Source organism: Spea bombifrons, chromosome 3, assembly GCF_027358695.1.
Source record: "Spea bombifrons isolate aSpeBom1 chromosome 3, aSpeBom1.2.pri, whole genome shotgun sequence".
In the NCBI taxonomy this organism is placed as follows: domain Eukaryota; kingdom Metazoa; phylum Chordata; class Amphibia; order Anura; family Pelobatidae; genus Spea; species Spea bombifrons.
In genome coordinates this window covers 88,135,809-88,149,311 of record NC_071089.1, presented here as the reverse complement: position 1 = coordinate 88,149,311, position 13,503 = coordinate 88,135,809, and the positions used below count along the sequence as shown (strand labels likewise).

Below are 13,503 nucleotides of genomic sequence, written 5' to 3'. Positions count from 1 at the left end.
TTGTCATTAAGGGGTTAATACGGAAATATACTCTAAGCAATCTATAACAAAATGTACAGTTTAGCAGATGACAATACATTTGCATTTGAAGTGGCAATAAACTAAAGGAGCAATCATTTAAGGCATATACACAATGTAAAGTGTTACATTTAATGCAAAGAAGGGACGAAAATATACATTTAGAGCACACAATGTAAATGGCAACTACATCCAATAATACTTTACTAAAATCAATAGACATTATATTGCAGGTTACTTGTAAAAACCTTTTAATAAGATATTTGAAGGATACATTAATCCAAAAATGCTATCAGTTGTTCTTATTTGTGAATTAATAGTAATATAATGTGGTAATAGAAAGTAGTATAATGCTCTGTGTGTCGGATGTCAGAGTAATGTTGCTTCAGGCTTCGGTGGTGGGAGCTGGAGGCATTGGCTGCGAGTTACCCAAGAACTTGGTGCTGACCGGATTTACCAACCTGAACGTGATTGACTTGGATACACTATAGATATCAGCAACCTCAACAGGCAGTTCTTGTTTCAAATCTGGAAGGTCAAAGGCTCTGGTCGCCAAGGAGAGCATCCTGCAGTTTTGTCCAAAAGCAAACATTACAGCTTATCACAACCCGTGATTACAATGTGGAATTCTTTAGGCAGTTCACAGTCATGAATGCCTTGCATACAAGAGCTGCGTGAAACCATGTGAATAGGATGTGTCTGGCAGACGATGTTGACGGCGGCGTAGCTGGCTACCTTGGACAGGACACCATTATCAGAGTGCTACAAGTGCCACTTAAAATTGCTCAGAAAGTTTCCCAAGATGTACAGTTTGCAACACCCCCATCCACTGCATCGTATAGGCTAAACACCTGTTCAACCACTTTTTGGTGAGGGAGATGCTAATCCGTAAGTTTCCCAAGACACAGCAGACCTAGAGGCCACCTGGGAACCAAAAGAAGATGCTGAGAGAGCCAATATCTCTAATGAGGATGGAAACATAAAGACGGTACCAACAAAGCAATAGGCAAAATCCACTGATCATGATCCCATCAAGCTGTTCAACATAGCTCAAAGATTATATTAGATACCGTCTAACAATGGATAAACTTTGGAGGAACAAAAAAGAATCACTGCCACTGGACCGGGCTTCAATGGAAAATAAAGACAATAGCTATTCCCAGAAGAGCAGCAGGAGTCCTCTTCACCTGGCTTAAAGGATCAGCAGGTTCTGGGTGTTCAGAGCTGAGTCCAGTTGTTTGCCTAAACCATTGAAAAGGGAGATGATGCAGAGCTTATGTCGCATAAGGATGATTTGTCACTGCTGCTGCTAACCTCCGAATGTACATCGTCAGCATGAACATGAAAAGTAGATTTGATATAAGTCAATGGCAGGAAACATTGCTGTGATTGCTACTAATGCCATAATATAAAGGCTTATCGTCATTGAAGCTTTGAAGATATTATCCAGAAACCTAGATCAATGTAGAACGTTTTTCTTGAACAAGCAGCCAAACCCACAGAAGAAACTACTTGTGCCTTGTTCATTGGATCCACCAAACTCCAACTGTTATGTCTGCACAAGTCTTCTGAGGTCATAGTTAAATGTTCAGAAGGTGACAGTGTTGATGTGACAAGACAAGATCTTAAAGGAGAAAGTGGGCAAGGTTGCACCAGATGTTCAGATTGAAGATTGAACCATTCTATGCACTTTGGAGGAACAGATGCAAACAACCATCAGAATTTGGCATTCATAGTGGCAGCAGACTTCGTGCTGACAATTTCTTGCAAGATTACATGCTCCTGGTCAACATTTGTTTTCTCTTTTTATTGCATAATGCAATTTTCATTAGGGTATGTTTAATGTCCAGGACTAGACCTCATGTCAAAAGGCATGGGCTCCATTTTCTACATTGACAAACCCAGATTTTTTTATTACATTTCTTACAATTGTGTGCTTTCTTATGTCAGGTAGCACGTATGTTAATGTTTTTTCCCTTGTGAAAATGTGTTTTGTAAGTGGTTTAGCTCAAAGACCTGTAGTATATCTAATTATTTTGGCTAAACATACCATATTTATATTATAAGACAAGTTTTGTTTTTCTGAAAAATACCCCTTGTCTTATAATCAGGGTCATCTTAAAATCAGACCTCAAATAGGTCTGACTATGAGACTAAGCGTTGCAGGTGACCTGGATCCTCCTGTCTGGTAACCCCCCCAAACTTACCGGTGCTTTTGACTACCTGGTGTGTAGTCGGGGCAGCGGGTAGACGTCTTTGCGGTTCCCGTAGACAACTTCCGCTGCAGCCGGAAGGAGGCGCCGTTAGCAGCGTGGGTTGTCTGCGTCCATTGCGCAGATCTTCCCTGGCTGTCAGAGAGGAGAGATCCCCGCACCGCTGGGGGGAACTCTCTTACAGCCGGAGGGTGTATGCACGATGGACGCAGACAACCCCCCGCTGCTAACGGAACCTCCTTCCGGCAGCGACAGAAGTTGCCTACGCGAATCACATAGACGTCTACCTGCTGCCTCCACTGCAGACCAGGAAGTCAGAAGCATGGGGGGCATAAGGCATTTCTGTAGGCAGAGTGCTCTATAATATGCCTTTTAACTGCCTTTATGCCACTCTGCCTCCAGAAATGCCTTTTACCTCCCTATATGCCACTCTGACCCATAATATGCCTTTTGTGAGTGGCAAGCCTGGGGGCAGATGTGCATAACTGGGGGGCAGGTTGGAAAATAAAAACAAAAAAAATAGTTTACATAGTTTACATGAATTAACATTTACTAGTAAAACTTTTATATTCAGGCTTTTCCATTTTTTCCTAAATTAATATTCAGATTCAAATAAATGTTGTATTGTTAATTTAAAAAAAAGGATAGAATGCCACGACAATGTGTGGTCTAAGTGCTAGGACCTAGTCAGCAAGCTAGGAATTGTAATCATTACCCATAATATTTATCCCTCAAATTACTTGTCATATTCATTGATGAAATCATGAAAATGAATTGTGGATGTCATTTGGGAGGAAATGATAAAGGAGAAGAGTCGGTTATGATTTTCAAAGGCAGTTAATTACAGTTTAGTGACTCCTTGTCTTCTCACCCGCTCTCATAACTCACAGATTGTTTTATTACACCACAACTACGGTTATAATACTGCCTTTCAAAACAGGAGACTTTATGCAGTAAAACTGTAGATATGGATAATCAGAAATTTCTGATTCTTGGTTATTCTTGTGAATATCCAGTATATATATATATATATATATACTATTTAAAATTTTTGTATTTAGTAAATGCAGTTTTATGAAATAAAGTGCTTGTGAATAAAACAATTCTCCCCGCTTGTGTCCAAATGATTATAAAAGCCATATAAAAAAGGCCTTTTGTGAAAGCAAAGTATTCGTCGCAGGTAATGAACAGGTTGGCTTATGGTGCTAACCAACAGAGCCTCGGGGAACAGGGAATATCACCTGTAATTAAACCGTAAATAATTAAGCTTATTGGACAATTAAGACTAATTACCAATTACTTGGGATTATATAAAATCCTACTTACCAAGAAACTAGTCCATTTGTGGATGTCTTGCCTTCAATTAATCACAAATGGCCTAAGGCCACAAAATGGTGACACAGATTCATAGTATATTTATTAGATGCAATTGCAGTGAAACAGAAAAGATTTTTCATGAATGCTGAATGCTAGTCAAGTGGAACCATTACTTAGCTATATATAAAAGATAAGACACTTTAAACCCTGATGTTATGAAAAATAAGTTGTTTATTCAGTTTGTAATTGTAGTTTATCTTCAATTTTCAAATACCTAAACATTTCAATTAACGTTTTCACTAAGGATCATATGAAAGGAAAATGCATTGAATATACCTACCCATGAATAACCTTAAATATGTACTATTTTCCAAAAAGCTGTTACATAAACCATCAAGTAGATCAAGTATGATGGGAGTCTTCATGGAACATGGGGAAGCATTATTCTAAATATAAGTGTTAATCCTACGTCTGTCACTGAAAACAGGTACATCTTGTCAATCTAATGCACAGTTGTAAAGGATTTCCATTGTTATTTTGAGAACTTAAGAATTGCAAACAAATTCAATTTATTAAATAATAATTTTGTTATGAATTTGGCATAATCCTTCTACAATTTCATATGAGTTCTGGTTGTACTGAACGATTTGGCGCCTTGTAGTCTAGAGGAAGTAGAAATCATAATACAGTAGAAATTTTATTTGGCTTATTAATATATACAGACGTGTCACCAACATTTGTCATCCCTCCTAGACTTCTGTTTTCTTCATAAATGTAACTAATCAAATACTTACATTTTTGTTTAGAGAACATTAGAACTCATCCTTGCATCGTAGGCATAAATTATCACACTGCACTGTACATTGTAGTTAATTTTTAAGTTATTGTGTTTTTAAGTCAGCTATCAATTACAAAACAGCCAATGAATTATAGTGTGTCAAGAACTAGGGATGAGAATGTCAAGCATATTGTCTTTGCTTATCTCTTATTCATTATTGTTAAGGTACCCACAGTGTGAAAAAAAACATACTAAAAGTTTCATAAAAGCAAATGGTAAAGATTTCTTGTAAAATATATATGCCTTTGACATTCCCAGTTGGATATCTTATCATCAGTGCATGAGAACATAAGAACAGGGATTGGGGAAGACATAGCCACCATCGTCTTTTATATGAAAGCCTAGCTAATGTTCTTGCCTCGGTGGATTGCAGTAGTTAATAATAGATCAAACACAAAAATGTAATAGATAAATGTTAAAATGATTAAAGTGCTTTTTTAGACAAAAAAAAAGTAAAATAAGTGACTCGTCTCGGGTCAGCTATCAAATGCATTCATTTTAACATTTTCTCCAAAACTGTGCATAAATCTTTTTCTGTCTGAATTTTCTGCTATCACCCTGTCAAGAGCTTTCTCACATCATTTTGCTTCCTGAAAACTATACACATTAAAATTTCATCACAGGGTTTTCAGAGGTTTCATAAAGGGTTATGTCATGAAGCACACAAAGTAAAAAGTTTCCATTAAAAAAGACTGCCTGGGAAGCAATAAAAATAGCAAAGTAGCTGTCTGAATGATCTGAACACATATTTAAGATTCTGTATCTGTAGCAGGTTCCCATCGAAATCATTTCTGCTGCAAAGTTTGATGGGAATGTTGCCTCATTAAACTTAATGTGACGCAGTTGTGGGCAGTGTATGAAATCAAATAATATACAGCATGCAATTCCACCTCAGCTTTGTTCCTTAATTCCATTTTAACAAACACTTTTATAGTGATGCGCACATTTAAGCACTTGCAAAAAAGATAAACACGATTCTGTTTTTCTTGATTTTTTGGAACCTTGGTCCGTATAATTACAGATAATATGAGTGTCACTAGGGGTCCTCAGTGGTATGTATGTGCAAATATAACCCCAGCCTGCCGCAAATTCATTCATTTTTCTTGCATGAGCCAGTCCTATACATCTAATTTATTTATTTATTATGACTTCACTGATTCCTATAGTATTTCTGCATATTTCTCTTACGTTTATCAGTGGAGATTGTAATGGTTACTTCCTGTTATTTAATCACCAATTCAGTCACAATTACAGTCCTGACATACATGTCAATAATTTATCAAATTCAACAGCTAGATGAGACTGTGGTTGGAGCCCAGACACCTCTGTACCTGTTTGTGGGGTCGCCTTATGTGCCGATTAACAATTAACAGAAGCATTTCCTGGGGCCCCTGGGGCAAGATGCTCCCAATTGCTGCTTACTTGTGCTGGGTGATGTGGGAGCTCAGATGGGGGTCACTTGTTGCGTGGGGCCCCTTTCCTTCAGAAGGGTATTTGGTTGTCTATGTATAATCAATGTAGCTACACAAAGACAGGAACAGTTTCCATGACATATGTAGAGTCTTATACTGCCTTATCTGATGGGTGCTTGGTTATGTGTGGACAGTACTGTAAGTTTGCTGCTATAACTTTCATCCAGTTTTGTGTGACCACAAAATTGGTTTGCATGATGACCCTAAGCTTTGTCTATGGCTCATTTCATGTCCCCTTAAATATTATTCCTGGGCATGATACAATGTGGAGCTTTCCAATCAAAGGCTAGTGTTTGCTGTTTAGGTGAATAAAAAGTACCAGAATTATAGAAAGGATATGTAGTAATACTGTTGAACAGCCAATGCCTTGTTAATGCACTATATACATTAAACTTGTGCACTCTGATTTGTGGAAATTTAAATAAAAAAAAAACAAAGAACTCAGAATTTTCATTTGAATTTAGTTGCTTTTTTCACTTTTACTCATGCACTCTCACCAACTCTCTCTCACACTCTCATTCACTCTCTCTCACGCTCTCTCTAAATGTCTACCTACCTTCTCCACTGAGCGCTTCTGTGCCCCTGTCTTCTTGCCTCACCGCTCCACACTCTTTTGCATCTTCTTGTTCTTCTGTTTTCTTTTTTGTCCTCTGCTCCTTGTGTCTTTTTTCTTCGTCTGCTTTAAAACACCATTTAAGGCATAATTTACACATCTATTTCTTTTCTCAAAATGCAAACTTTTGTCAATATTAAATCTCACCTGCCAACTTGTCACCAAGTTTTCCAATATGACCTATTCTCCTTGCTGAGAAGTAATGTTTTGTTCAGAATGTATTACCTTATCTAATTGTGTATCGTCATCACTGGCACATGGCTTTCAATACCCACTACAATATAAGTGATAAAGACATCAAATAATAGAGGGTCTAGGACACAACCATAACGAACTCTGCCAATCACTTTTGTCCAGTAGGAAAATTTTCCATTACCAAACAAGTCTTTTGTGCATTTGGATTCATACAAACTTTTTTTTTTTTTTTACAGAATATTGCATGTTTTGTGTGTTTGTACAAATTTCTGATAAAGAGGAGGGACCCAACAAAACAAACAAAAACAAATATCAAACCATCCAAAATTTAGTTGTGTTTTGTTCATTCGTTTTCCTGCTATAGATAAGCTAGAGATGATCTCTTCCTCTCACACATTTTCTGGCATGATTGACAGTAATTACAATGTGTTACTTTTTCTGGGGTCAGGCAGGCTTAAACAAGCTATGATTGGCACTTTTGGCAGCATTCTCAGAAAATATGGTCAAGGTTCAAAGTGGTAACGTGGTACACGTGGTAAGCATTCAGATGCCAAGAAATCTAACAGGTGTTGCTTCTTAAGTACTAGCAGATGCAAAATGACCATTGCAATGCCAGACATATCTATATTGGAAAAATCCTATTTCAGATTATTCTAAAACTAAGCTTAATAATAATATTTTTTAAAACTCAGTTCATTGAGGGCAAAATTACGGCACTTGCGGTAACATCCTCTCCTCCGTTTGGAGGATTAAGAGGACATCACCACATCACTGCCAATTTGGCAGAAGTTGCCAGGTTATGTCAGCAGAGATGTGGACGAAGAAAGAAGATACCAGATCAAAGATAGAATGGAGAAGAGAGAAGACAGAAGATGAAGAAGAAGATGCAGAAGTAGATGTGGTCGCAGAGAAGGTAGGGAAAGTGAGAGTGTGAGCTTTTTGTTTTATTTTTGTCCGATTCGTGGGGAGGCTGGTCTTGTTTTCCTGTCTTCGTACGAGTAGCTGAATTTAACAAATTGTACAAATATGAATGCGCAAGTAAATAGTAAGTAGCTGGGGAGGGGCAGATACAAGGCAGGGGAAAGGTGCAGAGGGCACAGACAGGACTAGAGAACAGAGAGAGAGACGTTTTTGGGGCAATTAATTTTGTAATCGAATAAAAAAAAAGCATAACAGAATTCATTGTCCATAAAAAAAAAATATTTTGGGCCTTGTGCAAGTCTAGTTTTCAATCCGGGTGCAAAAAGTGTTGCCTAAACCTTTTTTTTTTTTAAATAAGCAACATATACTGAAAGATCCTAGCCCATATTTTTGTTTACCTTTTCATAAAATCCAATTAAGTTAGCCTGACATGATCTGTAGTTACCTTGCTAAAAGTTTGATCCCTGGGCCAATTGTCCTTTTGCAATTTTTGTTTGCATCTTTTGATTTTATAAATGGTGCTGATCCCTTTGATTTATATGCTTTAAATGCCATTATTATTTTCTTATGTTCTGACTGTTCTATTGAGCCACATTGTTTCGTATGTCTATAGGGTATATCATTAATATGTATTATAATATCTATATAATATACATAATAAGAAACCCACATTATATTGATTACTCTTCTCTATTTTTTTAAATTATTTTCAGTGTGCTAAATTAAACCATTCATCTCTATTACACTGACTACAAACATTTTGAAAATTACGTTAAATGTGTGTATGCATTAAGTTTACATCAATGATAGTAATGCGTTTTCTTCTTAAGAAAATGCATGGCCATGGGACTTGTTTTGTATAGGTCTTTTGCAATTAGCACTTAAACCATTTCTAGTACTTCTTCTTCTCACCAGACTGTAGTCCCAAAATGGAGAATGTACATTTTTATAAGAACCATCCAGCATGATTGGGCATCCTAGTGGGTTTATTGGCATTAACCAGTAAGTATGATTTAAATATGTCAAAAATCAACACAGGTAGAATGTAATATTTACATAGTTATATAGGCTGAAAAAACACATGCGTCCATCAAGTTCAGCATTTCCTATATCTGTTAATTTGTTGCTGTTGATCCAAAAGAAGGCAAAATAGAATAAAAGAAATACACAATGTATATGTGCCAATTCAAATGCAGTACCTACATGATTTGCAACAGCTCACCAGAAAAACGCTGTTTTAAATATGAAGACAGAAGCTCAAAAGTGTGGCTTTATGCTTTTACAACTATGAAGTTACAGGATGAAAAAATCTCATTCTTCTCCCACGCAGACAAGCACATGTATCTATTAAAATACATAAACAATAACTTACTTATAAGAGAAACAAACAGAACCGAATGCAAAATATATAGAGAAATAATACTCCTCTAATTATATCTCTGTAAGGACTTCTCAGATACTAAAGCACACTGTAGTAGAAAATAGAAGATATCCACAATGGATGACTGGTAATCTTCTTAAGACTGGGGTGGACATAAGGAAGAAAAGCAGAAAATATTCCATGGCACAGCATACTGTATCAAGTTAAAAATCAGTATTATTGTCAATCAAGAACCTCTGCTAATAATAAATTGTATTCCGGCTTAATACTTAAAATCTAGTATGATTCCCACAGACCCAGAGGCATACTGCCTAAGGCAGCAGGTTCTGGCATGTTAGTGCTTAATGAGGTCTAATTACCCTATGGTCTGAGGTCTGTGCCTAGCCAGCATAGATGCCCTAGTACCTTTCACAATAATCCTGAGATGGGGCACGGGTAGTGTGCAGAGAGGATAATGGATGCAGAGGTAGGTTGTGAGCCCCTACTGACCTAAATACATCACTGAAAAAATGTCTTGTTTAAGCAATGATAGGTCGCTAAAGGCACAGTTACCTAAAAGGAAGCTTTCGCATGCCATCCTCTCATCTTGCTAGGATTTAATACTATCATACTATCAAGGGCATTTATTTTAGTCTCTCTTTCATTTTCTTCTAAATATCATATTTTTTTTTTAAGTAGAAATAACCATTTTCTGTTAAGCAAAAATTTTAAAGACTCCAAAAATCTACATAAATTTGGGTCTTGGCTCACTCACTGAATTTTAAAGGGTTAAAGAACCTGGATTAATAACATAAAGGAATATGCAAACATAACGGAATTACAGTTTGCATCATTTGTATTCTACGCAAATAAATAGCAGAAATAATCAACATGGAAATTTTATTTTGGAAATTCTGTTTTGCTTTACTTGAGTAAGTTAAATAAAACTGTTAAATTACATTCATCCATAGCAACATGACAGTATTTACTGCAGACCGCTATATAAGAAAATGATAAAATATTTTATATTGCAATGGATTGTACAATTATTAAAATGTGTTTTTTGAAACTAATCAAATTTGTCTTTCACGCCACTAATGCAATTAGATAATTTCCAGTGCCTTATGTTTTTATTTAAATTGATAGTTCAATATGAGTTATCTTATTGGAGTGATCTGTCTTCTAATACGTTAAAGGGTTAGCTGTATTTAAAAATTTCATTTTTGTTACCTGCTCATAGGATTTTCACTCATTCTTTTTTGTGAGCATAATGCCATATTACCATACATATAAAACAGAATAACTTTTGATTATTATCATATTAATGTAACATTATAACAACATCTTATAATCAGCATGTGTTAATTCTATTTAACGATTAACAGGGATCTCATTATATGGAATATGCAATCAGAGAATTCTATATAATTTTAATTAAAAAATATAATAATATTTATTAGTTGTCATTTTTTTAGCAGGATTTGGGAACCAGGGGTGTATACAGAAGCCACATCTGATTTTTGAAAAGGTCTATATGCTTGTCATGAGAAGTTACATTTATGTGAGTTATAATTCTCTGGCTCCTGTTAATGTTATTTTATGGTCTTTGACTTTAAGTTCCATAATTGTGTGCAATAAATTTGAGTTGTTATGAAAAAAAGCTTATATAATTAATACCCTTCACATGAAGAAGTCAAGCAATACCAAAACTTGGTACTATTTAAAAACATTAGCTACAGTGTGTTTTTAGATTCACAAAGGTATACTATAACTCAGTGTCAAAGTACCTTGCGGGCCACATTCAGTGGCATGACTGGTTTTCTTGTACCTGACCTTGTATGTATTTGTACAAATTTATCAGATCCCCTCTTAGATGTCTCTTTTTAAGTGTAAACATTCTCTAAAAATTCTTGCAAATTATACAGTATGCTCTCACAGTATGTCTGATTTACCAAACGGAGAATGTAAGTAAGTAATGCTTTTAAGAAACAGAGGTTGGGCATCCTAATGGGACTAATGGAATCATCCAGGAAGGAATTGGAGGTTTGTTTTAAATATTTAAAAGCAAAACTCAACACAGGTAGCATTTAATGAAAAGAAAAAATAACAATATGCATGTTTGTCACGTCAAAATTGAAGGAAAATGCTTATTTGGATTTGAAGGCAGAAGCTATTAAAAGCTCACTGAATTCACAAGGTCCAACTATCGGATTGTCAAGAGCTAGTGGAAATGATCAATTTCTGCCTACCATGTTGAAAATGAAATAAGCACTGAAATTACAACGTGTGACTCTCAAGTTGTTGCCAAACTCACATAAATAATTCACAACCATTATGTTTGATTCAAAGTCCCAAGTTGTCATGACTAGCTCACACCATCTCCAAGAGAACATGAGCAAGCAGAGACTGAGGGAAAATACTTGCAAGTACAGTGGCATCAAAGACAAATTGTGGAATTAAGATATCAAGGGGGCTTGAAGCCTAGTCAGCCCCTAATGCCTTTTCAAACTACCACCTCTACATATATATATATATACCCTGAGTGACAAACTTCTAGAGACCTGTGCAAAGCGGGGCAGGGGTAGTAAAATACAACATGGTGGTATAGGCTCCAACTATACACCTCCCACTCTATCTCCCCTACAAGGGCATCACTGTCAACACTGGATGGGGCCTAAAAAGGTTTTTTCATCTTTGCCTCAACTTATCTCTCCTACAGTCAAATATATGCATATTTTCTGTGTGATTTCTTTGCGAGTGCAAATATGAGTTGGTTGGCGAATTAAGCCAACTCTCATGGACTCTCAGTTAAGTAAATAGACCCAAGGGGATGGATTAAATGTTGGAGATAAATGTATCAATCAAACTATAGACTGAAATAATGAATCTCTGTTAATAAACATGGGCCAAGTATGATTTACAAATCATATTCTGGATGCATACTATTGTTTTTCTTTTCTAAAATCTCAATTTTTTTTATTTCCCATATGCCTCAAGTTTGATAGCTTTACTAGAAAATTAAAAGTTTACAAAATAGCATTTAAGTTTAAAAGTAGAAAATATTGGAAAATCACATGCTAATTGGAGGTGAGCCTTTTTGTCATGGGAAAAAATTGACACAAAATAAATCTTTCTAGACCCCTTCTGTGTAAATACAATTTTCATTCAGGGCAGTTGTTATACCAATATATAGGTGTTTAACGGACACTAGGTGATATTTTCACATGTACAATGATATATCTGCCTGCTGAACACATTGTTGCATCAAATGTCTTTTAATGGTCTGGCATTGAATGGGTCACCTATTACATTACAATTCTTTTTCTAACAGATTGTCCAATTATTCTGAACCTTCTTTTTTTCTAACAGATTGTCCAATTACTCAGGTCCTTACTGTTCTGAACAGATAATCCAATTATTCAGGACATTTCTTTTCTAACAGATTGTCCAATTACTCAGCAAACATGACAATCAACCAGATCACACATTGAGTCTACTACAGAGTAGCTGATTCTTTTGATGCGTTATAACACTGGTTAGATGCATATTATGGTGAGTGCACTTTATACCTGCAGTATTTTATTTATCAATCAAACAAAATGTTACTTATAAAAAGGTTAATATATTTTATGTATAATATATACAGTACTATGCAAAAAAAATATGCTTTCATAAAAAAAATACCAACCTCCCGCTCCCTTGATTGATTTTAAGCTGGTTAGAGGGAGATCCTTGATCTCCCCAAACGAGCCTGCTCCTCTAGCGGCGGACAATACTGTCCGTCTCTGGAGGGGCGCGTGCGTGGTGGCACCCCCCCTGATGAATGGCACCCCCCTGATGAGCGGCACCCGGGGGGACCCCCCCCCAAAGGGTTCTTGTACTTTTTCTTGGTAGCACAGTACAAAATAAGCAGCCTGTCCAAATGCTAACAGACAAGGTTACTATGGAAAAGTAATTCCTCGTGATGGAACGCAGGGGAGGTTTGGGGTTTCTTGATGCAGCAAGGAAGAACCAAAGAGATTTGGGTTAAGAGAGAGGGGCTTCAGAGGTCAATGGGATTTAACTTTTCCACAACCGTGAGAACTTCCCATCTGCCCACTAGGTACAAATGATAGACACAGTTTTGTCACACCATGATGCAAGGTTCTAGAGTAGTGCTTAGGGTGGTTATGTTTGTGACTTATTCTACTATGGTGCTATCTAGCTGGAGTCGGTTACAACTGGGTGGTTAGAGGAAGTAGGCAATTGCTCAAAGCTAGGTGAGTGATGTTGTAGGCCAACTACTGCGGTAGGGGATAATGTTGGCACTTTAAAAATGTGTTTGTGTGTTTGCAGTAAGCAAGGCAATAATATTAATTTTCCTGTGTTTGTCAATAAATGCTGTGGCTTGATCATGGACAGAAGTTTGGTACCAAACACAACAAGGATGTGACAAGGTAAACATGAATACACATAATTCCTACAGGGATAAATTACATCAATCATTTGCAAAGGTAGAACCACTTGAAGTATTTGACAAGTGTTAATAAACATGTACAAATATAAGACCATTTATA

General features: G+C 36.4%; 1 pseudogene; it reads left to right on the top strand.

The window, feature by feature from the left end:
* Window positions 1-368: 368 nt before the first annotated feature.
* The window catches only part of LOC128484064 (SUMO-activating enzyme subunit 2-like), a 67,112-nt pseudogene continuing 53,977 nt past the window's right edge, over window positions 369-13,503 (top strand).